General features: G+C 41.0%; 1 long non-coding RNA gene across 3 annotated transcripts in view; it reads right to left on the bottom strand.

Annotated features, from left to right (window-relative positions):
* Positions 1 to 11,752: 11,752 nt before the first annotated feature.
* The window catches only part of LOC125485556, a 36,735-nt gene continuing 22,029 nt past the window's right edge, over positions 11,753 to 26,458 (bottom strand). For all 3 annotated transcript variants that reach the window (XR_007264266.1, XR_007264267.1, XR_007264268.1), the window contains one exon: positions 11,753 to 13,876. This is a non-coding gene — a long non-coding RNA (uncharacterized LOC125485556). The remainder of the gene's footprint in view (positions 13,877 to 26,458) is intronic.

Here is a 26,458-nt window from a genome sequence, read left to right as displayed (position 1 = left end):
GGACTGATGCTCAGGAGAAGGCTCGGGTGAAAGCACAATGTAGAGGGATGAATGTAGAACATCACTTATCTTTCCTGTCCTGATCAGAGTCACTGAGCCTCTTACTGCTACATATCCAGGAATGAGGCAGTCACCAGTCATGCCAGCTTGATCTCTGCAGCTGATTTCTTTCCCACATCTACATCCCGTTGGGAAAAGAATTGTTCGATAGGTCTTTACAGTCCACAACATGATGTTTGAGAAATGTGGTACAGCCTTTGAGATTGCTTTGGTTTCGGTCTGACCGTTCCAGGCTACTTCTTTGCAAGGCCCAGGAGCAGAAGCAGAATGCTGCAAGTCATTAGTGCAGTACTGTGAGATAGGGTCACAGAGTCATACAGTATGGAAACAGGCCCTTCGGCCCAATTCATCCATGCCGATCAAGTTTCCTAAACTGAACTAGAGCCATTTGCTGCTTTCCCAGTTCTGAGAAAGGGTCACCAGACCCAAAATGTTAACTCTGTGTTTTCCTTCACAGATGCTGCCAGACCTGCTGGACTTTTCCAGCAACTTTGATTTTGTTCCTGATTTACAGCATCCACAGTTCTTTCTGAATTTTTTAGTCCCATTTGCTTGTGTTTGGCCCATATCCCTCTAAACCTTTCCTATCCATGTACCCGTCCAAATGGGGCCTTCTAAACTTTGTAACTGTACCTGCCTCTACCACTTCCTCTGACAGCTTGTTCCATATCCACACTAGAGTCTGTATGAAAAAATTACACCTCAGGTCCTTTTTAAACCTTTCCCCTCTCACCTTAGAGCTATGCCCTCTAACTTTGAATTTCCTTACCCAGGGGAAAAGACCTCGGCTATTCACCTCATCAATGCCTGTTATGATTTTATAAACCTCTATAAGGTCACCGCTCAGCCTCCAACACTCCAGGGAAAAAATGTTCCAGCCTATCCAGCCTCTCCTTGTAACTCAAACCTTCCAGCCCAGGTAACATCCTTGAAATCCTTTCACCCAAACAGACTCATCGTACTTGGAAATATGTGATTTAGCTTGAGATGAACACTGGTTACGCTAAACTGTGCTCAAAAATAAACAGCAGAGAGGGAATGCTTTTAAACAGGCGAGTCGTTGGATTTTTCAAACACTGGTTGTTATTTCACATTCACTTAGAAACAAGAAAATTGTTCTACACCCTTGTGAGTGAAAGACAATAGAAACTAGCTATTAGAACGAAATGCTGAGGATGATTAGAGAGGACAATTTTATCTAGATCCTTATGGAGCCAGGCTCCAGTTCCATGTGATCTGATGGTACTGTGACATAGCTCAGCAGTTATCTCAGAGTTAAAAGATTATTAACCATTTCCTTTACAGCCATCACCCATCCTTCTGAATTGGTTCGCAAACCCAGACGTCAGATATGGCTGAATTAAAAATCCACTGACGAACGAACTGCTGAAACCTCTGAGATTCTGACGCACTGTCAGTCTCTCCCACTACAAACAGGTCTGACAACTAAAATTCAACCTGTAATTTTCACCTCCACCACTGGAATTGAACTTCACTGCATCTCAACTCTCTGTCAATCTCAGGTGACAGGTCTAACCGAAATGAAGAGTAGAAATGTGTTTTCTTTTTGAGTGCTGATGCAGTCAGAACAGGGGTCAGTTAGAAACATTCCTTAACACAGCGGGCAGGGATAAGGACTGAAGCAGTCAGGTGACCCATAAAGAGTCATAGTGACCTGAAGATGAGGGACACCATGGGGGTCTTCGTGTGGCTCGGTGAGTCCAAAGGTTATGACCTTTGAGGCTTTGCTTATTAAATTAGAATGCAGCTCCTCAAACTCCCTCCACAGACCCTCATTCATTGTCCTCCATCAATGTTACTTCCCACATGAAAAATGACAGCCAGATCCTACCCCATCTCTCCAGACACAAAAGCTGTCTCAGAACACGTCTTCTTCAGGGCTCCCTGCAAAGAAAGTAGATGTCTATCATTGGCACTATCCCCATATCACTAGCACATTCCTGTTTACTTAATCCTCAAGAATGATGCCAGCAAAGTTCCATGGTAAGATTTCCCCATTCACCCTGCAGTTCTTGTTATCCACACAGGCAGCATGTTTGAGATTGGCCCATCACTGTTTAGAAGTTATCAGACTATGGAGGACATCATAACTGAGCTCAGTTTTATCCTTCTGTGCTTCTGGGGATTGGATGTGCAGTAATCAAGGAGTTTCAGCACTTCCATTGCAGCCTTAGCCACTATCGGTCGTGGCTTAATGGTGGTACATTTGCCCCACGTCTAACAGTTGTGTGCTCAACCTCTGCCCGGGGCTCCCCACTGTAAGGAACAAAATCTAACACACCAGTGTTAGACACACCAGTAGATACACCAGTGACTGTACTGTTGGATAAAGCCTTAAATCAAGTTTTAGTCTACCCTCACAAGTGGATTCAAACAATTGAAAAGGCCAATTAAAAGACAAGCAGAGGAATTCACCAGGCAACCTATTCAACAGTTATCTTTCAATCAGTGTCACACCAAAAATCTTCTCATTTTGTTTGTAGGAGCTTTCTGTGTGTAAATTGGCAGTGGATTTTCCTACATTATAGAATCCTAAGCATTTCACTGAGAGTACAGTACTTTAGCTCATTCTGAAACAGTAAAAGATACTACATAAATGAAAATATCAACTAAGGTTCAAATATTGGGACTAGCTTATCTGTAAAATGGACTGTCTAGTGTAGATTTTACTAAATAAATGCGTTAAATGCAATGGTAAGAAAATTTTGATTAGAAAACATTAGCCTTTTCAGCCAATGGGTAACTACAAATTGGCCCGTGTCAGCACCAATACTTTATTAACTCTGCTCAGATGTGCTATGAAACAACTCCAGGGCAGACAGAATTTGAGCTTGAACCACTTGGCCAAATGCAGGGACATTACCACCGTGTTGCAAGATCTTGCTTCTCAGTATAGCTAGCATTGGGATTAATTAAGCAAATGACTAAATATAAAGGGGAACAGGGATAGAAGATCTGGGTTCAAGTGCCACCTGTTTTAGAAGTGTGTCATAACATGACTGAACAGGTTGATTAAAAATAATTGTGAGAATACCCAGATTAGGCCACAGGCATCAATATAAAAGGGGAATTGTAACTAGAAAGATGGAGGGTAGCGATACATTTGACAATTACACACAACACAGGAACTGGGGAACTGTAACAGAATAAAAAACCCCAGGAATGTCAAGCAAATGTTTTATATGTGACTCAAAATACCATTTTGAAATTAATTGTTCTAAACAGAATAGCAAGGTTTTGAAATAATGCATGATATGGGTGTCTCAGAAAGAGAAGATGGCAGTATTGATCAGGGAGATGAAATTAACAAGGAGCCTCAGCCCAGTAATGGACAATTTAATCATGGACTCATTCAATTGCACAATTATGAAATAGCTGGGTCAAACTACTATTTTTTTTCCTTTATTCATTCACAGGATGAGGGCATTGCTGACCAGGCAGCATTTATTGCCCATCTCTAATTGCCCAGAAGGCAGTTGAGAGTCAACCATATTGCTGTGGGTCTGGAGTCACATGTAGGCCCAGACCAGGTAATGACGGCAGTTTCCTTTCCTAAAGAACTTTAGTGAACCAGATGGGTTTTTCCAACAATCGACAATGGATTCATAGTCATCACTAGACTCTTAATTCCAGATATTTATCTGCCATGGTGGGATTCAAATCCGGGTCCCCGGAACTTTATCTGGGTCTCTGGGCTAACAGTCCAGCAATAATACCACTGGGCCATTGCCTTCCCTTCACTATATCAACATAGATAGAGTTCAAGTGAAATACCTTCACTGTGGAGCAGGCTGTTTATGAAAAGGGCTCAAATTAAACTTGACATGGAACACGACAAGGCAATTGTTTTTGGAAAGTCAGTGAATTCACAGTTTATACAATCCAGAGATTATAATATTCCCTTCACAAAATCTACCTCTCGAAACAAAATATCAAGCATCAGTTATTGGCATCAAAAGACAGGAGTTTAAAAGGAAAAAGAGGCGAATAATTTTAAATTACATTGGCACTTTGCCCAGCCATCTTCTCACAGGTTAAAAATCCTACCAAAGGACGCAGGAGTAAGGGACGATGAATGCACTAAACTTACAGAAGAGAACAGCATTGAATGTAATATACATAAAAATAATAGGAGGATGACGCTGCAGCTCAAAGAGAGTCTCCCATTAGCAAGAGACCTCAGTAAAGTTTTGGCAATGGACTTGAACGTATGAGATAAAGAAAAAAAATGCTGGAACTCATAGACACAGCAACTAGAATCAGCCAGTCTACACTAATAAATAGTAAAGAGAAATGAATACTTGTGGGCAAGATAATGGAGAAATGAATAGGGACGAGACCAGCTAAATTGCTCACTTATGATCGAAGGGTGAATTTACCACAAATGAATTTAGGGATATGTGTGAAAATAAGAACATTGTGCTAATGAACACAGCAGCAGAAAAATCTCTTTAGTCATGGAGTGTGTGGAGAAGATTTTGTGGTGATAGATGAGATGCTTCATAAAATCTTAACCAACCAATTTGTAAATTATCATCAACTCTGACATGGATAGTACATGTGAAGAAATGGCTGGAGGGCTATAGCCCATATTAATTTGTTTTGGACAGAAATCCAAAAATTCCTTTGTTAATGAGTGATCATTGCCTGGCTACAATTGGAACCATGTGTTTTAAGTACTTGTATGTCCATTAAGGCTGAGGTTTCAGAGAAAATTTAGTGAGCTTTACAACATTATATAAGGCCATCAGAAATGAATTTTATCTATGGGACATGGTATATTACAGAAAAGGAAGAAAGAGTGAAAAGGACCAGGTAAGGTTAAAGGAAGAACAGTAATTTCCTGTGTGGCAATCAAATATTTAGGATGCATTCCTCAAGGTTAATTGTCACTTACAGAATCTGAATTTGTCGGAGAAAATACTGAGACCACACACTCTCCATAGACACATATGTTGGATGGACAATTAGGAGATCCAGATTTTAATGGATGAAGGACTGACTAAATATGGACAAAATTATGAGAAGATGATTAATTGCTCCAGAGGGTAACAACCAAAAGTAAGCACCAAATCAATTTATTTCCCAGAAGAGATGGAATCATGCCACCATTAAAGGGAGTGCAGGGAAAGACAGACAAACATTGGCTAAATGTACAAGAGGAGGGCAAGAGGTAAGGTCCATAGACTGGCAAAATGTGATAAGGATATGGAATACAAGAAAATGCAGCAAACGTTCTGAAAAGGGACTTGGAGGTAAACTTGTCCCAAGGTAAAAATTTTAAAGTTATGAAAGGAATTCTGATCATAGATGTGGAAATCTTGTAATAATTGACCAGTATAGGATTGGAAGGATAGCATAGGTGATAGTCTGACAAAAACAAGGACTATGGAACAGATTGGAAATACCACAAGTAGAAGTCCCTACAACTCCAGTGGCTACAAACAAAAGTAGAATGTTAATTGATGAAAGCAGCTAAATGTAGAGATATGGACAGTTGTATAAAATTAGGTGTATTAACTGAGGAACCAGCCAAAGAATAACTGGCCTTATCATACAGTTGCTTGTGTATGAAACATATTCCCAGATCGGACAAACAATGTCAGAGTGGCTCAGAGTTTCAAAGGAAAGGTTGGAGGATACGACATTGTTGGATTTTCTGTTGGCCAGACAATCATCCTTTCATTGTATTCAGAGGGTTCCAATGCTGACTACCGAGTAACTATACAAACAATCTCATTTTTACCTTACACACTCCCAGTTATATGTCCCTCAGAACCCTATATATCACCCAAACACTCCGCCCCCACCCCCATCCCAGGACGCAACTCCCAATTTCCATCTTCCATCCCTGGCTGCCCTACTTGGATCTGACCAAAAAAGGTATTATTTACATTAAGGGAAGAGACAGACCAGTTAAACAAGTTTAAGAAGTTTGATATAAATTATTTGGATGTGAATATAGGAGGTATGGTCAAGTTTTCAAATGACACCAAAATGGTGGTATAGTGGACAGTGAAGAAGGTTATCTCAGAGTACAACAGGATCTTGATAGATGGGCCGATGGGCCGAGGAGTGGAGTAAGTAGATTTGGGAATCAGAAGGTCTTGTGGCACTGGGTCATAAGGTCCACATTCAAGTCCCCCACTGCCTTGGATGTATTGTCATAACATATGCAACAGGTTGTTTTTTTTAAGGGGTGAATGAGCTCTGGGCTACTGAGTGTATGTTATGAGCTGTGTGGCTGTTTAGTCAAATTTTATTTCTTGCAAGTGTTATGGACCAGACCAAAGCCCACTAAAATATATTAAGAAGGTAGCGTAGACCCGAACTTTTTCTTATTTTAAAGGCAAGTGCTAGGCGTTGCATTCTGGATGCAATTTGATTGGTCAGACTACCAGTCTTGAAGCAAATCACACTTTGTTCATAAAGCATTGTTAAGATACAACAAAAGGAAGAAGAAATTGGAATAAGATTTTAGAGTAGATTTGTAGCTCGGGTTGTGGATGTTGTGGTTGGTTGGCTCGCCAAGCTGGTTCGTTAGTTCGTAAACGTTTCATTACCCTGCTGGGTAACATCATCAGTGCAGCCTCCGATGAAGCGCTGTTATGTTTTCCCGCCTGGTATTTAAACTCTGGTGTCTGTTGAGCTGGATTACCTCACTTCCAGTTTTCCTTTGCAATGGATTGTATATGGGGTCTAGCTCTATGTATTTATTGATGGCTTTCTTAGTGGAGAACCAGGCTTCTAGGAATTCCTGTGCTTGTCTCTGCTTTGCCTGTCCCAAGCTCCTGGTGTTGTCCCAGTCGAAATGGTGGTTCTCCTTATCCATGTGGATGGAGATGATTGAGTATTGGTCATGTCTTTTTGTTGCCAATTGATGTTCGTGTACCCTTGTGGTTAATTTCCTTCCTGTTTGTCCGATTTAGTGTTAGTCACAGTCTTTGCAGGGAATCTTGTATATGACATTGGTCCTGTCCATAGTGGGTAGTGGGTCTTTGGTCTGGGTGAGCAGTTGGTGTAGGGTTGATGTGGGTTTGCGTGCTACTCTGATGCCCAGTGATCGTAGGAGTCTTGTGGTCAGTTCAGATGTGTTCCTGATGTAAGGTAGTGTGGTGAGTGTGTCAGGGCGTGTAGTATCTTCCTGTTGTCGTGCGTGTGATATGCATCTTTGTCATTATTAAATGGGCCAAACTAGAGGAGACGCACGAACTGATAAACAACACCCTCACTGGGATCAGATTCACCAGAGAAGAGGAAAAGAACAAACCGCTTCTATTCCTGGATGTCATGGTGGAACAAAGGTACACAGGAAAGCCCCACACACTGACCAAGTACTGAATTTCAACAGCTTTCACCTTAACACACACAAACGAAATTGCGTGAGAACATTATTTAAACGGGCAACAACACACTTGAGCAGCACAGAGCTACGCCAAGAAGAAGAAGAGTAGCTCTTCCAAGTATTCAAAGACAATGGATACCCAAAAAACTGGGTCAGAAGATGCCTATCACATGCACAACAACAGGAAGATACTACACACCCAACACACGCATCACGCTATCCTACATCAGGAACACACCTGAACTGACCACAAGACTCCTACGACCACTTGGCATCAGAGTAGCACACATGTGAAGCAGAGACAAGCACAGGAATTCCTAGAAGCCTGGTACTCCACTAAGAAAGCCATTAATAAACACATAGAGCTAGACCCCATATACACTCCATTGTGAAGGAAAACTGGAAGTGAGGTAATCCAGCTCAACGGACCCCAGAGTTTAAATACCACGTGGGAAAACACAACAGCACTTCATCAGAGTCTGCACTGATGATGTTACCCAGCTCGGTAATGAAACGTCTGCGGATCAATGAACCAGCTCAGCAAGCAAACCAATGACAAGAAATTGGAATAATCAACTCTATTGGAAAACTGAACAGAATAACAGATTATTTAACTACTAAATAGTAACTGTTCTAATATAATAACATCTCATAAACACACCCTTGGCAAAGGCAAATTCAGTAAAACACATTGTCTCATGTACGATTCTAGCAGCAAGAAGAGAACCCCCAGCTTTTAGCTGTAACACAGAGAGGAATAAACATTTCCACAACCAGCTTCAAGACCCCAGCAGCAACTGAAAAACTAAAACTAAAAATCCTGGTTTGTGAGAGTTTGACCCCACCCATTCAGGCTGCTTCTATTGTTCCAACTTTAAAACAAAACCCATGACCTCACAAGCTGTTTACTGTATCATATTGAAACATACAGCCTGGTGCCTTTATCTTAAAACCTGTTTTCATAAAAAAAAGTACAAAATATATATCTTAAAGCCACAGTATCATTACACAAGGCAAAATTGTCTTGAGTTCTAATTCACCTACAAGCTGAGGCTTTACAATCCTCTGGGAGATCCTTCTAACCATTGTCACATCTTCATTCATATTTTCAACAAGCGTAGTTTATAGTCCTTGTTTGCGTGGCCAAAAATAATCTCTTTTACCACAGTGCAATCAATGCATTGGATGATGAGATACTCACTGAAATGTGACCTCTGATCATGGGGTCACATTACACTTCGTCTCATGCAATTGACAGATTGGTTTAAATAAATTATGATTTATTTCCATTCAGTAACACACAAAATGTTTGTAAATTGTGAATATAATGCTACAATTATGCTAATATCGGTTAAATATGCCCAGAAATAAATGTTCAGCTTTAGTTCATACACTCACCTAGTTCCACATATTACATGACTTACATTGGCTATACAAGCTGCAAACAAGAAAGTTAGTGACATTCACACCAGAGTCACTGACCATCCCGTTAACCCAGAGTCACTGTCAATTCACACCGTAGCTCCGACACCATATTGGGTCCCATCCTGCAGATAGCTCCTCCTGAGTTGATGAGAATCTACGACTCATAGTCAACCCATCCTAGAGCACTTATATGTCTACTCAAGAACATGTGCCCCACAGAAATCTGAGCCTCTGAGGTCACCACATAGCAACACTTCCCAAAACCTCTTCCCTATGCCAGCCCCCTCTTTGATCTCTTCACCATGCCAGAAATTCCCTCCTCCTCTTCCTCAGATCTTCCCCTGAAACCTCACTCACAACCTCCTGAGACCTTCACCTTAGACTTCACCCAAAGATACCATCCTCTGAGATAATTTCCATACCGCCAAGATCTCTTTAGCTCATATCCCTCAGAATCACCTCCCACAGACCTCATCTCCAACCCCAAGCTCTCTCCTTTCTCCAATATCTTGCCTCCCCGAATCTTAATCTGGTGGCAGAGAAGCAATAGTATTATACATCCATGTTAGGGGAGAGTATGGCCTGGAGGGAAACTTGGAAGTAGAGGCATTTTCATGGACATGTTGCCCTTGTCCTTCTAGATAACAGAATTTGTGGTTTTAGGAAGAACTGTAGCAGGAGGCTCAGTATGTTGCTGCATTACATGTTGCATACGGTAAATAGTGTACTAGTGATGGAAGGAGTGAATGTTAAAAGTGGTGGATGTGGTGCCAATCAAGCAGATTACTTTGCCATGGATAGTGTTAAGCTTCTTGAATGTTACTGGGGCAGCAACCATCCCGGCAAATGGGGAGCATTCCATTACACTCCTGACTTGTACCTTGTAGATAGTGGACAGGCTTTGGGGAGTCAGGGGGTATGTTACTTTCTGCAGGAGTTCTAGCCTGTGGCCAGTATTTATGTAGCTAGTCCCATTCAGTTCCTGGTCACCTAGCGGCCTCCAGGATGTTGAGTCCATGAGACTAGTCAGAACCACCACTGACAGTTGAAGAAATTTAACAAGGCAACATTTTACAAGTTTACACCCATCTCTATGTTTGCAATGTGTAGACTCTTTTAATACACACAGCAACGTTGGTCATTCACAAAGCTTGCTGAAGATGACCCTCTTGTTTACACTTCTGTACCAATGAAATCATTTTGATGTCAATCATTCTTATGAAACAGGAAAATGTAATTGGATATTCTGAGAAACTTCTAGTGCATAAAAAAACAAAAGAAACTAAACAAATTAACTTTTCATCTTTATCTGAGGTATCTTTCCAAAGCAAAAGTTGAAATAGTGAATCTTTGTTCCACTTAGAGATTTATAAAATTGCTGTGTTTCAGGACAATGTTGTTAGTTGAGGGTAAATGAATAATGCCAGGTGACCAACAAGGCTGCTGGACAGCAAGCCTAGATAGCTTAAAGAAGGACTTAGGTTGTCTTCTAAAGAGGTGTTTACATTTAAGAGAAAATGGCAGCAACCTGTTTGCTCACAATGGATGGACTTTTGAATCTTAAAAGTCCCAGGAAAATGTTGAAAATGTTGGATTGCAAACTTTAAACTTTGCTGCTTTAAACTTGAAAGAGAATTGTCTCTCAATGATAGTAATCAGCATCTGCACCTGGATACAGGTCCCATGTGATTCATGTAGGAATGAAGTTTAGCTTCAAGATGAGACAGGTCCAGACACTTGGAATAGCAATACCTGGTTAGAGGATTTCCTAAAATATAATTGAACATCAGACGGGGGGCTCATCTGACAGGATCCAGTGTTAGAGGTCAGAAATCCCTATGGTGGACTGCGCCACAATGCAAGTGGAAAATCATATTTCAACTGAGAAGACCAAATTCTTGTGAAGTTAAAACAAAATTTGAAGATTAGCATAGATTACCCAAAAATAGGGCAAATATCACTATTGTAATGCTCTCACTGTGAAGGACAGTTCTGGTGTTAGAAATATTCCAGATTCGCAAAGGGAAAACAGAAGTCAACCCTTGAGAGCTAAGAATCACTTTAAACTGATTCTGGGAGAATTTAATATTTGCTTACGGAATAGTGGAACATGTACCTGTGAAATGTGTTTTTTCAGTTGTGCTAAAAATGGGATGAGAGGTATTTATTCTGTAATTTAAAATACAAGATTCTTACAAAGATAGCGTTTAGTCAATGGTACTTTTCAGCCTGCCTAGTGGATATTGTGGGTAATTAATAGCACTTAAAAGAAATTATAACCTGTACTCAAAGTACTGCATACTTAGATTTGTTATAATAAACACTTCTAAAATATTAAATTTCATCTTCTCAGCCTTTCAACTATTCAGCAGACATTAAAAAAATTTTTTAAGAGCTATCTGGCTTGAAGGAGATTGTAGCATTTTGAAATTTGGCATTCTTTTCATATTTTGCAATCTATTCTCAGTAGCTATTAATCACTTTTCAATTTATGTAGGACTTCAGGAGAGCTCAGACAAGCAAAAGTTAGAATAATTAACAAACGTAATGGAAATATTTGAAGGAACATTGCCATTATTCAAATGTGAAATAAAGTTCCTAAATTTAAACCTTTTATTTGTGCAGAAGTTTTAATATGTAAAGATCCAGGGATATTTTTATAAGGAGGAAAAGATACAAACTAGTTTAAGAAGAAATAAAGAATTTGTATAGAAACGTTCACAAACTCGCTACACCACTGCAAAGGATTTTCATACCCAATGAAATACTATTGGTGTGTACTCACTTTAATGTAGAAACACAGTTCAATCTAGAAGAGTATAGAAGAAGATTCATATTGGATTTTAAAGTTAACTCTGTTTCTTTCTTTCTTTCTCCACAAATGCTGCCAGAGCTACTGGGTATTTCTAGCATTTCTTTTATTTTCTTTCAGATTTCCAGCAGTATTCATTTTTAATAACATAGTTTAATCATTTCCTTATTTTCATAGGGTCAGAAACCCTATTTTTGAGGGGTTAAGATGGCAGGTGGGTGAGATGGGTAGGGTGATAGGTGGGCAGGGTGCCTGGTGGGTGAGGTGGATAGGGTGACAGATGGGTGAGATGGGTAGGGTGCCTGGTGGGTGAGGTGGGTAGGATGCCTGGTGGGGGAGATGGGTAAGGTGCCTGGTAGATGACATGGGTAGGGTGGCAGGTGGGTGAGTTGGGTAAGGTGACAGGTGGGTGAGGTGGGTAAGGTGCTAGGCAAGTTGATGGATGAGGTAGGTTTGGGATCAGATTCAGGGGTTGACATGCTGGATGGGGTAGGAGTGTTGGATCCATGGTGGGGTGCAGTGTTTGGGATCTCTAGTCGGGTGTCAGATTGGTGGTGTTGACGTTGCCTTCGAGTGGGGGTCGGGGGTTTTAGATTGTGGGCAGTGGCTGGGCTGGGCTTGGGGATGGCAGCTGACAATCTGGGAGTCCCCAGACAAGCTGGGCAGAAGTGTCTAATTGGCTGGTAGTTGTCAGGGATCCTGGGCTGTCAGAGGTCAAAAAGATATAGTTTGGGGGGGTGTGACTTTAGTAATGAGTTGGGGGTTCCCCAAGAATTACAGTTTTTTTTTAATCATTTAACTTTTCCAGGGCAACCATTAAGCTTAAGTGAAAACTTCCAAATTCTTCACCTTTCAGGGGCTTTTTCAGAGGGTTCCAGGCACAGGGCAATTGATCATCAAAGTTTTCAATTTCCCAGGTAATTCCTATGGGGTTACCTACATTTCCACACAGCCTGGCGCACAATTCCAATCTATGCTGCTGCAACAAATATCTTGCTGTTGGATCATCTGGACCATTTCTCAATCCTTGCCATGAAACTTGTGTAATAAACAAGTAAAATATTCAGTCTCTTCAATATTGTGGGTATTTAATTGCTTTAGAAAGAAGTCACAAGCTGTATTCAAAGTATTGCATGTTTTATATCTGAATGTGTAGGAATAATAGAAAGAATTAGAAGATGGGATTGGAAGAAAAGGACTATGCATTGTGATTTGTGTAACATGGATTGTTATTCATTTTAATCCTTGTTGGGATATGTGTATCATAATCAATGCCAGCATTTATTGTCCATTCCTACTTACCCATGAATTCAATAGCTTGCTGGAACCATTTCAGAGAACAGTAAAGAATCAACCACATTGCTGTGGGTCTGGAGTCACATATAAGACCAGACTGGGTGAGGATGACACACTGCCTTCCCTAAAGGACGTTGTGAACCAGTTGGGATTTTCCTACATTCTATGGTCACCATTGCTGCATCTGGCTTACAATTCCAGATTTCATTGAAATCACTCCAACAGCTGCAACAATGCAATTTGAACCATTAGTCTGGACCGCTGGATCGTTAGCCCGGTGAAAATATTTACATTCTTAACATTTTGATGACTTATTAACGTTGCTGGCAGTCAGCAGGATCACTACCATCGGCAAAGGGCTGGCTTTGATGATCGCATGTCTGTTGTGGCCTTCCCTTGTGATGAGCTCCTGCATCAAATTTCAGGAAAAGGAGATGGATACAGGAAGGAAGTCAGGAGAATTAGCATCCACTGAACAAGTTTAACAGGCAGGCTTCTGAGACAGGATGCAACCCTTGGAATTTCTGCTGTTGAGGTTGGCACGGATTCCAGATGAACGTTTTGAACAAAAATGCTGAGAAAGTCATGGGGGTGAAGCTATAGGTATATGGATGGGGGATCAAGGCTGAGACAATCAGCTGGGCAATATTAGGGAAATATAAAGTTTTGGGCTGGGAAAGGATCATTGGAGTACAGCGCTTGGACCAGAGGGTAAAAGAAAGATGGAATGATGGGATAATAGGAAGAGAAAGACCTGAGTAGACCATGGGGAAACAAAGGCATGGAACTAATGCATTGGGTTCAGAGTGGCAGTTAGAATGCAGGTATTAATGGGCATAGATAATTCAAGGATTGGAAAAATTGTTCTGGTTGCCTTCCAGTCCAAAGTTGAAGCTTTGCGATGAGAAGATGTTGATCTGCAGAAGATAAAAAAAAAGAATTAATCGTTTCCTGCTGTTTTTTTCAGATCCTGGGGAGAAACCAGAAACTCACTGAATGTTCAGCAATTCAGAGACAAACGTCTGACCTAGTAAATAGTACCATGGGAGTTCCAGCTCTGGAGTAAATATGGGAAATCTGCAATTATCAGAAAACTTCTACAACTTTTCTAAAAGCAAGATAAAAGAAATAAAAGATGGCAAAAGAGCCAGTGAAAGTCAGATTCCCAAAATATCTCAGGGGAAATCTTTCCGCATGATTCTCTGGAACTTTGGTGGAAGTTGGCAAACTCACTGGTGAAACAATGCCAGGACAGATTTATTCTGTAGTTCTTCCAATTTCTTAGCAGAATGAATAGTAATCAGGAGAAACACAAGGAAAATCCAGGAGCCAAAGGAACAATGAAAAATGGCATTGTGAGAGTTCAGAAGCAGTATGTTCCTGTTAGTATGAAGGACAAAATTAGTAGGTGTAGGGAATGACGAAAGAAATTGAGGCTCTAGTCAAAAAAAAGGAGGCATATCATTGAATCCCTACAGTGTGGAAGCAGGCCATTCAGCCCATTGAGTCCACACCAACCCTCTGAAGAGCATCCCACTCAGACCCACCCCCTACCCTATCTGTGCATTTCCCACCGTAGACACTGTGGGTAATTTAGCTTGGCCAATCCACCAAACCCGGGTCTCTGGCGCTGTGAGGCAGCTGTGCCAACCACTGAGCCACCATGGCAGGTATAGAGAGCTGGCATCAAATGAATCCCTTAAGGAGAATAAGGACAGTAGGAGTATATTCAAAATGGAAATGAGGAGGGGAAAAAGGGGACATGAGATAGCTTTGGCAAATAGGATTAAGGAGAATCCAAAGAGATTCTGCAAATACATTAAAGGCAAAAGAGTAACTATGGAGAAAAGAGTACCCCTTAAAGATCAACAAGGCCATTTAGATGTGGAACCGTAGGAGATGGGTGAGAAAATAAACAAGTATTTCACATCAGTATTTACTACGGACAAGGATATGGAAGCTAGAGAATCTGGAGAAATAAATAGTGATACTTTGAAAAGTAACTATATTACAGAGGAGGATGTGCATCTTAAAACGCATACAGGTGGATAAAACCCCAGGACCTAATCAGGTATATCCCAGAACTGTGTGGGAAGCTAGGAGAGTGATTGCTGGGCCCCTTGCTGAGAATGTTGCATCATCGATAGCCATGGGGGAGGTACCAGAAGACTGAAAAGTGGCTAATATGGTGCCATTATTTAAGAAAGCTGGTAAGGAAAAGCCAGGGAATTATTGACCAGTGAGCCTGTTATCGGTGGTAGGCAAGTTGTTGGAGGGAATCCTGAGGGACAGGATTTACATGTATTTGGAAAAGCAAGGGCTGATTAGGGATAGTCAACATGGCTATGTATTTGGGAAATCGTGCCTCACTAACTTGATTGAGTTTTTTGAAGAAGTGACAAAGAAAATTGATGAAGGCAGAGCAGTGGACGTTGTCTACATGGACTTCAGTAAGGCTTTCATCAAGGTTCTGCATGGTACACTGGTTAGCAAGGTTACATCACATGAAATCCACAAAGAGCTAGCCACTTGGATACAAAATTGACTTGAAGGTAGGAGACAGAGGGTGATGGTGGGGAGTTGTTTTTGGACTGGAAGCCTGCGTCTAGTGGTATGTTGCAAGGATCAGTGCTGAGTCCACTGCTTTGTGTCATTTATATAAATGATTTATATATGAATACAGGATGTATGGTCTGTAAGTTTGCAGATGACCAAAATTGGCGGTCTAGTGGACAGTGGAGAAGGTTATCTCAGAGTACAATGGGACTTTGATCAGATGGGCCGATGGGCCAAGAAGTGGCAGATGAAAATAATTTAGATAAATGTGAGGTGTTGCAGATCAGGGCAGGACTTAAGCATTTAATGGTAGGCTCCTGGGGAGTGTTGCTGAACAAAGGGACCTTGGGGTGCAGGTTCACAGTTCCTTGAAGGTGGAGTCACAGGTAGACAGGGTAATGAAGAAGGCATTTGGTACACTTGCCTTTATTGGTCAGGGCATTGAGTGTAGGAGGTAGGGGTCATGTTGCTACTGTATAGGACATCGGTTAGGCCACTTTTGGAATATTGCATTCAGTTCTGTTCGCCCTGACACAGGAAAGATGTTATGAAACTTGAAAGGGTCCAGAAAAGATTTACGAGGATGTTGCCAGGGTTGGAGGGTTTGAGCTATAGGGAGAGGCTGAATAGGCTGAGGCTATTTTCCCTTGAGTGTTGCAGGCTGAGGGATGACCTTATTGAGGTTTACAAAATCATGAAGGGCATGGATAGGGAAAGGCATTTTACCTCAAGGCAAGGGAGTCCAAAACTTGACGGCATAGGTTTAAGGTGAGAGGGGAAAGATATAAAAGGGGCCTAAGGGGCAACTCTTTCACGCAGAGGGTGGTCTGTGTATGGAATGAACTGCCAGACGAAGTGGTGGAGGTTGGTACAATTACAATATTTACAAGGCATCTAGATGGGCATATGAATAGGAACAGCTTAGAGGGATATAGGCCAAATACTGGCAAACGGAACTAGATTAATTAGGATATCTGGTTGGCATGGATGAGTTGGATTGAAGGGTCTGTTTCCATGCTATACAACTCTAAACAACGAACATTTTCCCAAATATGTGGCTGGCTCTTTACTGCCCTCTGGGCAATTAGAGATGGGCAATAAATTCTGCCTAGCCAGCGATGCCCTCAACCCATGAATGAATAAAGATGCATGCAGCAAATAGAAGGGGTTAGGATTATTTCAAATAGCATTGTATAAACGACCTGAGTTGGTACATTGTACATACTTGTCTGTATTCAAGAAGCAGAGAATAAGTCAATAAAGTTTCCTAGCAAATTTCTAAAGAGTACCACAAAGGTGAAAGACCATCAATAGCTAGTTTTAGATTCTGTCAGAAACGTGTTTCATTTAAGAAGATGCTCTCTTAATTTTTATGGCTCACACACATCAATGGTAAATTGCTAGTTAAGTGTTTGCATGGCTTGTTGGAAAAAATTAAACATTGCATTGGACCAGGAGCTGGGTCCCAGGCAAGGACTTGTTGGCCATGAAAGGTGTGTTCATAATGTGGCCACGTGGATTGATTATCAGCCTGTATAATCTTCCAGTTCCCCACATGGCAAGTAGTAAGAGTGGGAGCCATCCTGCATAAGACAGTGCCAAACCACTGCAGTACTTTGCCTATAAGCTTGGACTAATCAATGGTCCAAAGTTGGTGACTCAACCCTTGGAGACAAGGACAGTAGAAAAACAGGCAGAATCAATGGATGAAGGATTTCTTTCCCAACCGCATTGTTCACTGACAAATTATATTATCTTTTAGCATTTTCATCTTTCAGAGGAATGTTTTAGCAAATCTTTTAACTTTTTTGCAATTACAATATCTTGCACCTAAATACTTGCAGCATTTCAAAAACAATGCCTGACCTTTATGGTTCTTTTCTCTTTCCAGACCAGAAAAAGATTATCAGTTGAACACTTTTGCTCCTTCTAGCAAATGCGATAAGAAGTAATTTGAGATTAATTTGCTATTCTCAGTAGTGGGAACAGCACTCTGATTCATTTTGAAGACTTTGAAGCCATCTAGAGAATTAAAATTGGAACTGCAGATTTTGTAAAATGGAACGATTTCGGGAAGGAGTTTAGTACTGTGGTTTACTGTGGGTTCTGAAATTCGGTGGCTCCCTAAAGTCACTTTCTGTGAGAATCACAAACAAATTAAGCAGTGTGCCCAAGTAGGCTCCACTCACATTTGTTGAGAATTCTGGGATGTAGCAACATTATAGATTGTTAAAACAACTCTGAATTGGTGGTAACACAGTGTGGAGCTGGAGGAACACAGTGTGGAGCTGGAGGAACACAGCAGGCCAGGCAGCAGCAGAGGAGCAGGAAAGCTGACATTTTGGGTCGGGACCCTTCTTCAGAAATCATTTCTGAAGAAGGATCCCAGCCCAAAACATCAGCTTCTCTGCTCCTCTGATGCTGCCTGGCCTGCTGTGTTCTTCCAACTCCACACTTTGTTACCTCTGACTCCAGCATCAGCAGTTCTTACTATTTCTGTCTGAATTGGTGGTGTTTGTTTTAAACAATTACATTTTAAACTATGTCACTACAGAGGCTAGACTTCAAAAATAAGTGCTAAATAATTTAAAAATAGGTCTTGTGGCCATGAAAGGTACCATCTAATTGCAGGCCATTTCTCTTTCTTTTGTTCCAATTATTGTTCTAGTTAAGGAATTGGCTGAGTGGTAAAACAGAGAGGAGGGATAATTGGCGGGACATGACTAGAGGTGGCCCACCAGAATCTGTGATGGGACCTCAACTGTGCACCATCTATTAACTGTTTCATTGTTAGATTCGGTTCATGAATGTTCACTTCGTCTTTAATGGCATTCAGAACACAGGCTGAAGTTTCTTTCCACAGTCCAGAGACTTCAGAGTCAATCCATTGCAGCCCTTTCTGGGAGCAGGGCTCAAAGCTAAAGGGTAATTTTACAAGCCCTTGCTTTCAGAAGGAAACCTTTAATTGGTGTCACAATTTTCTAACCACTATCACGTGTACCGTGCTAGGTTTTACAACTCAGTAGCACACCAGTAAGTAGTGCATAATTCATTTTCAGGATATGAGCTTCTACTGGCATGACCAATATTTACAGTCCACTTCTAGTTGTGAGGCAATGGGCTTTCTTCTTTAACTGCTGCCATATGCAAGGTGACAGGACTGTTTATTAGGATATTCCGGGACTTGTCCATCTGAAATAAAGGTGAGTTCAAAGTTTACTTAGAAAGCTAATGAGAAATAGTACTTCAGAAGCATTTCTTCAGAACTAAAAAATGCTGAGGGGAAAATAAATTTTTAACAGGAAAGAAGGCACTGAAATTTTGTAGGGATTCTCCCACCATAACTCTATCTAAAACATTGAAGGCCATGTTAACGGAATTATTATAATAGCCCTTAGAAAGTTTTGTGACTCATGTTTTGAAAGCAGCATTATGAATGTTGGAATATAGTGCCCACTTGAGATTAGAAGAGATTCTGGGCCAAGAATATCTAAAGGTGAGGGAGAATTACAGGTGGGATAATCCCCCTGGTGTAGGCAAAATTGTTCGTGGTGTAAGCAAACTCAGAGCACAACACTGAGATATATGAGGTGAAATCTTAGTGGACGTGTATTCAATCATAACCCTGCAGCGATTGTATTTGAGCACATGGAATAGTTGCAGAATAGTTAAGTAAAAGTCTATAGATCATTAACAGAAGGCATCTGAAGGTAAAATTTTACAGTCTTTAAAATATTGCTTCAGAAGGCAACAGCACCACCTACTGCCATAGGAAAAAAATGTAGCCGTGATGCAGCTCCCATTAGACAGCATAACATCACAACATGTCTCGATGCAGCAGTTGTGGCTTTCACACGTATTTATAGTTGGACATAATTTCTAAGCATTCAATATTCATCAAAAGAGATATTAGTAATTGTAAAATTTAATATCAGGGCATAAACAGATATTGCGCTATTGCTATCATTCTCTGCAAATTTCTTTGGGGTTTATGATCGTCTGTCAGTTGAACTTTGGCAGAAAACCTGCTTGTGCACATATTCCACTAAAATAGATAGTCTTGCACAACAAAGTTGTGTCATTTTGAGTGCCTCACAAATCACATGAGCGTACAAGCTAGGGGCAGGAATAGGCCATTCCATTCAAGGTTGCTGCACCATTTAATAAGATCATAGCTGCTCTACCTCCATATTCCTGCCTACCCACTGATAACCATATTATGTCATATTTAGTATTGATCAGGAGGCTGATAGCTATGATTTAGATTTCCACATGGGCTGTTTAAATAACCAAACACTAATTTCAAAGATTTTATTTAGATATTACTAAACAACTTGTTCAGATTGAAAGTGGAATCATAGGTAGATAGGAGAGTGAAGAAGGCGTTTGGTACGCTTGCCTTTATTGGTCAGTGCATTGAGTGTAGAAGGTGGGAGGTCATGTTGCGGCTGTACAGGACATTGGTTAGGCCACTGTTAAAATACTGTATGCAATTCTGGCCTTCCTGCTCTAGGAAGGATGTTGTGAAATTTGAAAGGATTCAGAAAAGATCTACAAGGGACGTTGCCAGGGTTGGAGGGTTTGAGCTATAGGGAGAGGCTGAATAGGTTGGGGCTATTTTTGCTGGAGCATTGGAGGCTGAGAGGTGACCCTATTGAGGTTTATAAGATCATGAGGGACATGGATAGGTTTTTTTTTAATTCATTCACACGATGAGGGGCGTCACTGGCTAGGTAGCATTTATTATCCACCCCTAATTGCCCAGAGGGCAGTTCAGAGTCAACCGCATTGCTGTGGGTCTGGAGTCACATGAAGGCCAGACCAGGTAAGGATGGCAGTTTCCTTCCCTAAGGGCATTAGTGAACCAGGTGGGCTTTTCCTGAAAATCGACAATGGATTCATGGTCATCATTAGACTTTTAATTCCAGATGTTGATTTAAGGTTTTGGAGTAGATCTGTAGCTCAGGTTGTGGGTGTTGAGGTTGGTTGGCTCACCGAGCTGGTTTGGTGTTCCGCAGACGTTTCGTTACCGTGCTTGGTAACATCCTCAGTGCAGCCTCTGATGAAGCGTGGTATGTTTTCCCGCCTGGTTTTTAAACTCTGGGGTCCGTTGCGATGGGTTGCCTCATTTCCGGGTTTCCTCCATAGTGGAATGTATATTTATTGAATTCAACTTCCACTATCTGCCATGGCGGGATTTGAACCCAGGTCCCCAGGACATTATCTGGGTCTCTGGATTAACAGTGATAATACACACTAGGCCATTGCCTCCCCATGGCCAAGGTCTTTTCCCCAGGGCAGGTGAGTCCAAAACTAGAGAGGATAGGTTTAAGGTGAGAGAGGTAAGATTTAAAAGGGACCTAAGGGGCAACTCTTTCACGCAGAGGGTGGTGCGTGTATGGAATGAGCTGCCAGAGGAAGTGGTGGAGGCTGGTACAGTTACAACATTTAAAAGGCATCTGGATAGGTATATGAATAGGAACGGTTTAAAGGGATGTGGGCCAAATGCTGGCAAATGGGATTAGATTAATTTAGGATATCTGGTCAGCATGGACGAGTTGGACCGAAGTGTCTGTTTCCATGCTGTACATCTCCACGGCTCTATGTGCTTTTACACACTTCTGGAGCAGGATGGAACATGAACTTGAAACTTCTAGTTCAGTGTTAAGGACATTACCACTGCATCACAAGAACCCTCAAAGACTTACTTTATGCTCTTGTGATATTAATTGAAGACTCAACATAACTTTATGGCCATGAGAATTCTCAAGGTATCTCTGGTAACTATTTTACTCGGTTAATATAGGGACATTGGGGAACGCATGTAGGTAGCAAACTTAATTTACTGAAATGCTACTGCTCTGGAAGGTTTTTTTTGACAATAATAGTGTGCAAAAGAGTCTAAAGTTAAATCTGCTTATTAATGAGAATTGTCAGTATACGAATGGATCAATAGACTGAACATATTGTGGGCAGAGATCATAGATTCCACTATAAGAGGGACAAGGGACTATGTGTAGAACAAAGGTTTCTTAAACTGAGCAGAATAGCATTTAACTTTCTAAAACAGGAAAAGAGATGTTAAAATAAAGCTGTGGACACCTGACCAAATATTTATAAATGCCTCAAAGTGTTTTTTTACCAGTACTTCTGTTGGTTTTAACGTCACATTTCTGTTTTTAAGATTCCATATTTTTCAGTCAAAATTATCTTCAGTATTTGACAACACATGTTATTAAAACACAAATCACAGACAACAAACTTTGCTAAAACAAGCAACTTACTGCAACACACCAGAACTACGCGGGAAGGGAGAAGAGCACATATACAAGGTCTTTGCTAACAACAGATATCCCAACAACTTCATCCACAGGTGCCTACTAGATAGACAACGCCAAGAGGACACAGACCGCCCCCAAATACACTGGCCACACTATCCTATTTCAAGAACATATCAGAACTAACAATGAGACTCATACGACCACTAGGAAACATGGTAGCAGACAAACCCACAGCCGCATTGTGACAAACACTCACAAGGATCAGAGACCCCATAACCATGCTATGTAGGACCAATGTAGTTTACAAAATACCTTGCAATGACTGCAACAAACATTACATTGGCCAGATCGGAAGGAAACTAGCCATCAGGATACACGAACACCAGCTAGCAGCAAAATAACATGACAAACTTTCTCTCATCTCAGTGCACTCGGACAATGAAGGTCATCAATTTAACTGGGACAATGTGACCATCTTAGCTCAAGCCAACCATGGACATGCACGGGAATTCCTAGAGGCCTGGTTTTCAACCTGCAATGCAGTCAACAAACATGTGGAATTAGACCCTATATACAATCCCATACAGAACAGAGCCGGAAATGATACAATCCAACTTAACAGATCGGACTATATAAATACCAAGTGGAGTAGAACAATATTGCTTCATCGGAGGCCACACTGATGATGTTCCCTGGCGTGATGACGAAACATCTGTATGATAACCAGCCAACTCAGTGAGCAAGCCAACAACCTCATCCACAACCCGAGTTACAAATCTTTGCAAGAACCTTAAACTAGCTTGTTGTTGGCCACCATTATACTGCAGCTCCAAGTCTCAGGTTCCACAGACCTGTGGAATGCATTTCATAACTCATAGACTGGAACTGTACTGTCAGCTGTTCACTCAGCAGAGTGCAGCAGGATTAAATAGAAAATATCTCAGTGTACAGATCAAAGCACATGTGTACACTGGTTTGCTCCTTGAAATATTTCTTTTTCATGGAGGAGACCATGTTCTATTCATTCAAAATAATAGAAACTTGGAAACTTGCTATGGAAAGTTTAAACAGTTTTTATACAGTCCAGTGATTGCTTGGGATCTGAAAATACAGCTTTTTGAGTAGTTGGAGCTGTGTTGTGGCTGGTACAAATTCAAAGCTATCTAAGATGATCTCCTCACAGGGTTCTCCAATCCCTTATTTTTGGTGTCTAGTGTCAGCCAGGGTCTGCTTCTCATTAAATTTCCACTTTCCTGCTCACATGGACACAAAATTGTGTCATAGGAACAGAAGAACAGGAGTAGGCCATTCAGCATCTCGAGCTTATTCTGCCATTCAGTGAGATTATGGATGATCCATGGCCTAGCTCCATATATCTGCCTTTAGCCCATATCTCATAATACTTTTGCTCAACAAAAAAACGATTTATCTCAGATTTAAAACTAATATTTGGTCCAGTATCTATTGCCATTTGTGGATGAGAGTTCCATGCCTCTACAATCCTTTGTGTATAGAAGTGCTTCCTAACCCTCACCCTAACATCACTCCTGAATGGTCTGGCCCTAATTCTCACACTATGCCTCCAAATTCTAGAATTGCCAACGAATGGAAATAGTTTGTCTTTGTCTACCCTATCTTTTCGTGCTAATGTCTCGAAGACTTCGATCAGACCACCTCTTAACCTTCTAAATTCTAAATTCTAGGAGAAAACAGGCCTAATTTGTATAATCTCTCGTCTTAACCTCTGAAGTCCAGGCATCATTCTTGTGTCATATCTCTGTACTTAAATTCCATTGTATCTCAAGTTCTCAAAAGGCTAGTTCAAACATATCAGAGCCATTGAGATACAATGGAATTTAAGTACAGAGATATGACACAAGAATGATACCTGGATTTAAGTATAGACATCATTGAGCTCAGTTGTTCTGATGATGTTTTTGAATGATCCTGGTGTGATAAAAATGCAAGATAAATTGGTTTGTGTAGATCTTAAAACATCAGCAGCTATCAAATAACTGTAGTGGCAATTAACTCATATTCCAACACACCAGAATACCAGAGATGCATAGCACCAGGATTTGCTCATAGTAAAATGACACTAAATTGTCAGGCATTGTTCATGTCCCATTCTAGAAACACCTAGAAACATTATCTAGGTTGAACTCTCCCAATGTACTAACGTGCCATACTGTTTGTGTTGTCATCTCTTAAATAAGAAATTAAACTGAAAGTTCCACTAAACCTTCAGGTGGCTGTAAAAGATATCATGCCACTATTCAGGAGCAGAGATGTTTTCACAGGTGTCCTGGCCAATATCTATCTCTTAACCATCATGGTTAAAAGTATTATTTGACCATTATCACATTTTAGTGTGTGGTCTTTCTGAGCACAAATTGGCTGCTACATTCTGGATTCAGAATTGGCTGACCCTTAGAAGACAAAGGGTGGTAGTGGACGGAAAATATTCAACATGGTGCTCAATTATGAGTGGTGTACCACAAGGATCTGTTCTGGGTCCTCTTCTATTTGTGATTTTTGTAAATGATTTGGATGAAGGAGTGGAAGGGTGGATTAGCAAGTTCGTGGACGATACGAAGGTGGGTCACGTTGTGGACAGTGCGGAGGGCTGTTCTAGGTTACATAAGGACATTGATAGAATGCAGAGCTGGGCTGAGAAGTGGCAGATGGAGTTTAACCCTGAAAAGTGTGAGATGATTCATTTTGGAAGGACAAGCTTGAAAGCAGAATACAGGGTTAACGGAAAGATTCTTGGCAGTGTGGAGGAGCAGAGGGATCTTGGGGTTCATGTCCACAGTTCCCTGAAAGCTGCCACCCAGGTGGATAGAGTTGTTAAGAAGGCGTATGATGTGTTAGCTTTCATTAATAGAGGGATTGAGTTCAAGAGCCGTGAAGTTATGCTCCAGCTATACAAAAGCCTGGTTCAGCCACATCTGGAGTATTGTGTCCAGTTCTGGTCACCTCATTACAGGAAAGATGTGGAAGTGTTGGAAAAGGTGCAGAGGAGATTTACCAGGATATCGCCTGGAATGGAGGGAAGGTCTTACGAGGAAAGGTTGAGAGAGCTAGGGCTTTTCTCTTTAGAACGACGAAGGATGAGAGGTGACTTGATAGAAGTGTACAAAATGATCAGAGGTATAGATAGAGTAGACAGCCAGAGACTTTTTCCTAGGGTGGAGGTAGCTTTTACGAGGAGACATAGTTTTAAAGTGAAAGGAGGTAGATATCGGGGAGACGTCAGAGGTAAGTTCTTTACTCAGAGAGTGGTAGGGGTGCGGAATGCATTGCCGGAGAGGATAGTGGAGTCGGCCTCATTAGGGGCATTTAAGCGGCTATTAGATAGGCATATGGATGATAGTATAAGGTAGTGGTGGAGGTTAGATAGACCTTAGGTTTCGGGTAAAAGTTCGGCACAACATCGTGGGCCGAAGGGCCTGTACTGTTCTATGTTCTATGTTCTAGTTCCTAAATTATGATAGTGACTACACTTAACTGGTTTTGAACACTGAGATTGTAGAAGTTACAAGTCTGAGATCATGTGGTAAGTAATATCCATATCTCTAGGCCTAAAGGTCCAACTTGCTGTCTCCCTTTCTATACATCTAAACATAAGCAGTAGCCCTAAGCTATGTGAACCAATTTTCAATCAATTACTGGAAGAGCATTTGATGCTTTACGGAAGGTAGGCAGTCATTTTGTTGACAATCTGAATTTAAATCCATGTCACAACCCTGCAGTTTGCACAGACACTGGGAAGTTAGCAACATCATAACAGGTAATAAAACAGGCTCACAAAACAGAGGCCATAAAATCCCAACACCGTAATTTATATTGCCAGGTATGTGTAGGTTCTTTTGCTGCTTTAAGAATTCTAAGTCCATAATCAGTTAGCAATTTGCAAAATTAGCAAAATTAGAGGGCATATGTCTCAGTGTGTAATTATTTAGGAAGTTGAATGTTGTTTCATTAACTCAGATTAACTCAGATTTGGATTTCTGATCAAGTACAGAATGTGCTCAATTTAATTCCATGATCACAGCTTTTTAAAGCTGCATTCAGTCTTAACATTAGCATTAGGAGGCAATAGTAGCCAGTAACCCTATTACCAGGTAAAGTGCAGCTCTACATGTTGCCATAGCAATGGGTCTTTCCTATAAAATCTAATTACCAACCTTATAAGCTGTAACATTATGTTGTTCTAATCTTACTTGATAGTTAACTATTTGTTTTAAGTTTTCACATCCCAAATTAGACTTGTGAAATATAACAATTGAAATTTTATAGAAAAATAACTAACTGGAATATCACTACAAAGTTTTGCTGTTCCTAATGATCTAAAGTTCAGCAATCAGTTCCTAGCTCCATTACTTCTAGAGGAAGAAAACTCAAGTGCAAGAAATTACTTTACACCTGTATAGAACCTTGAGTAGGTTACAGATCACTTGTGCACAATCCTGGATTCCGTACCACAGAAAAGGATACATGGGCACTGGAGAAAGTACAAAAGGATTGCCGAGGTGGTACCAGAATTGAAAGGTTGTACATGTCAGTAAAGGCCGAGACTCTTGTAGTGATTGTAACGAGGTTGGCCAGGTGGACCTCATAGAATGTGAGTTCCCTGATCGGGGCTGTTAATCGGTGAGC

The sequence above is a fragment of the Rhincodon typus genome, chromosome 20, assembly GCF_021869965.1.
Source record: "Rhincodon typus isolate 14 chromosome 20, sRhiTyp1.1, whole genome shotgun sequence".
NCBI classification, from domain to species: domain Eukaryota; kingdom Metazoa; phylum Chordata; class Chondrichthyes; order Orectolobiformes; family Rhincodontidae; genus Rhincodon; species Rhincodon typus.
This window is presented reverse-complemented; position numbering and strand designations above follow the sequence as displayed.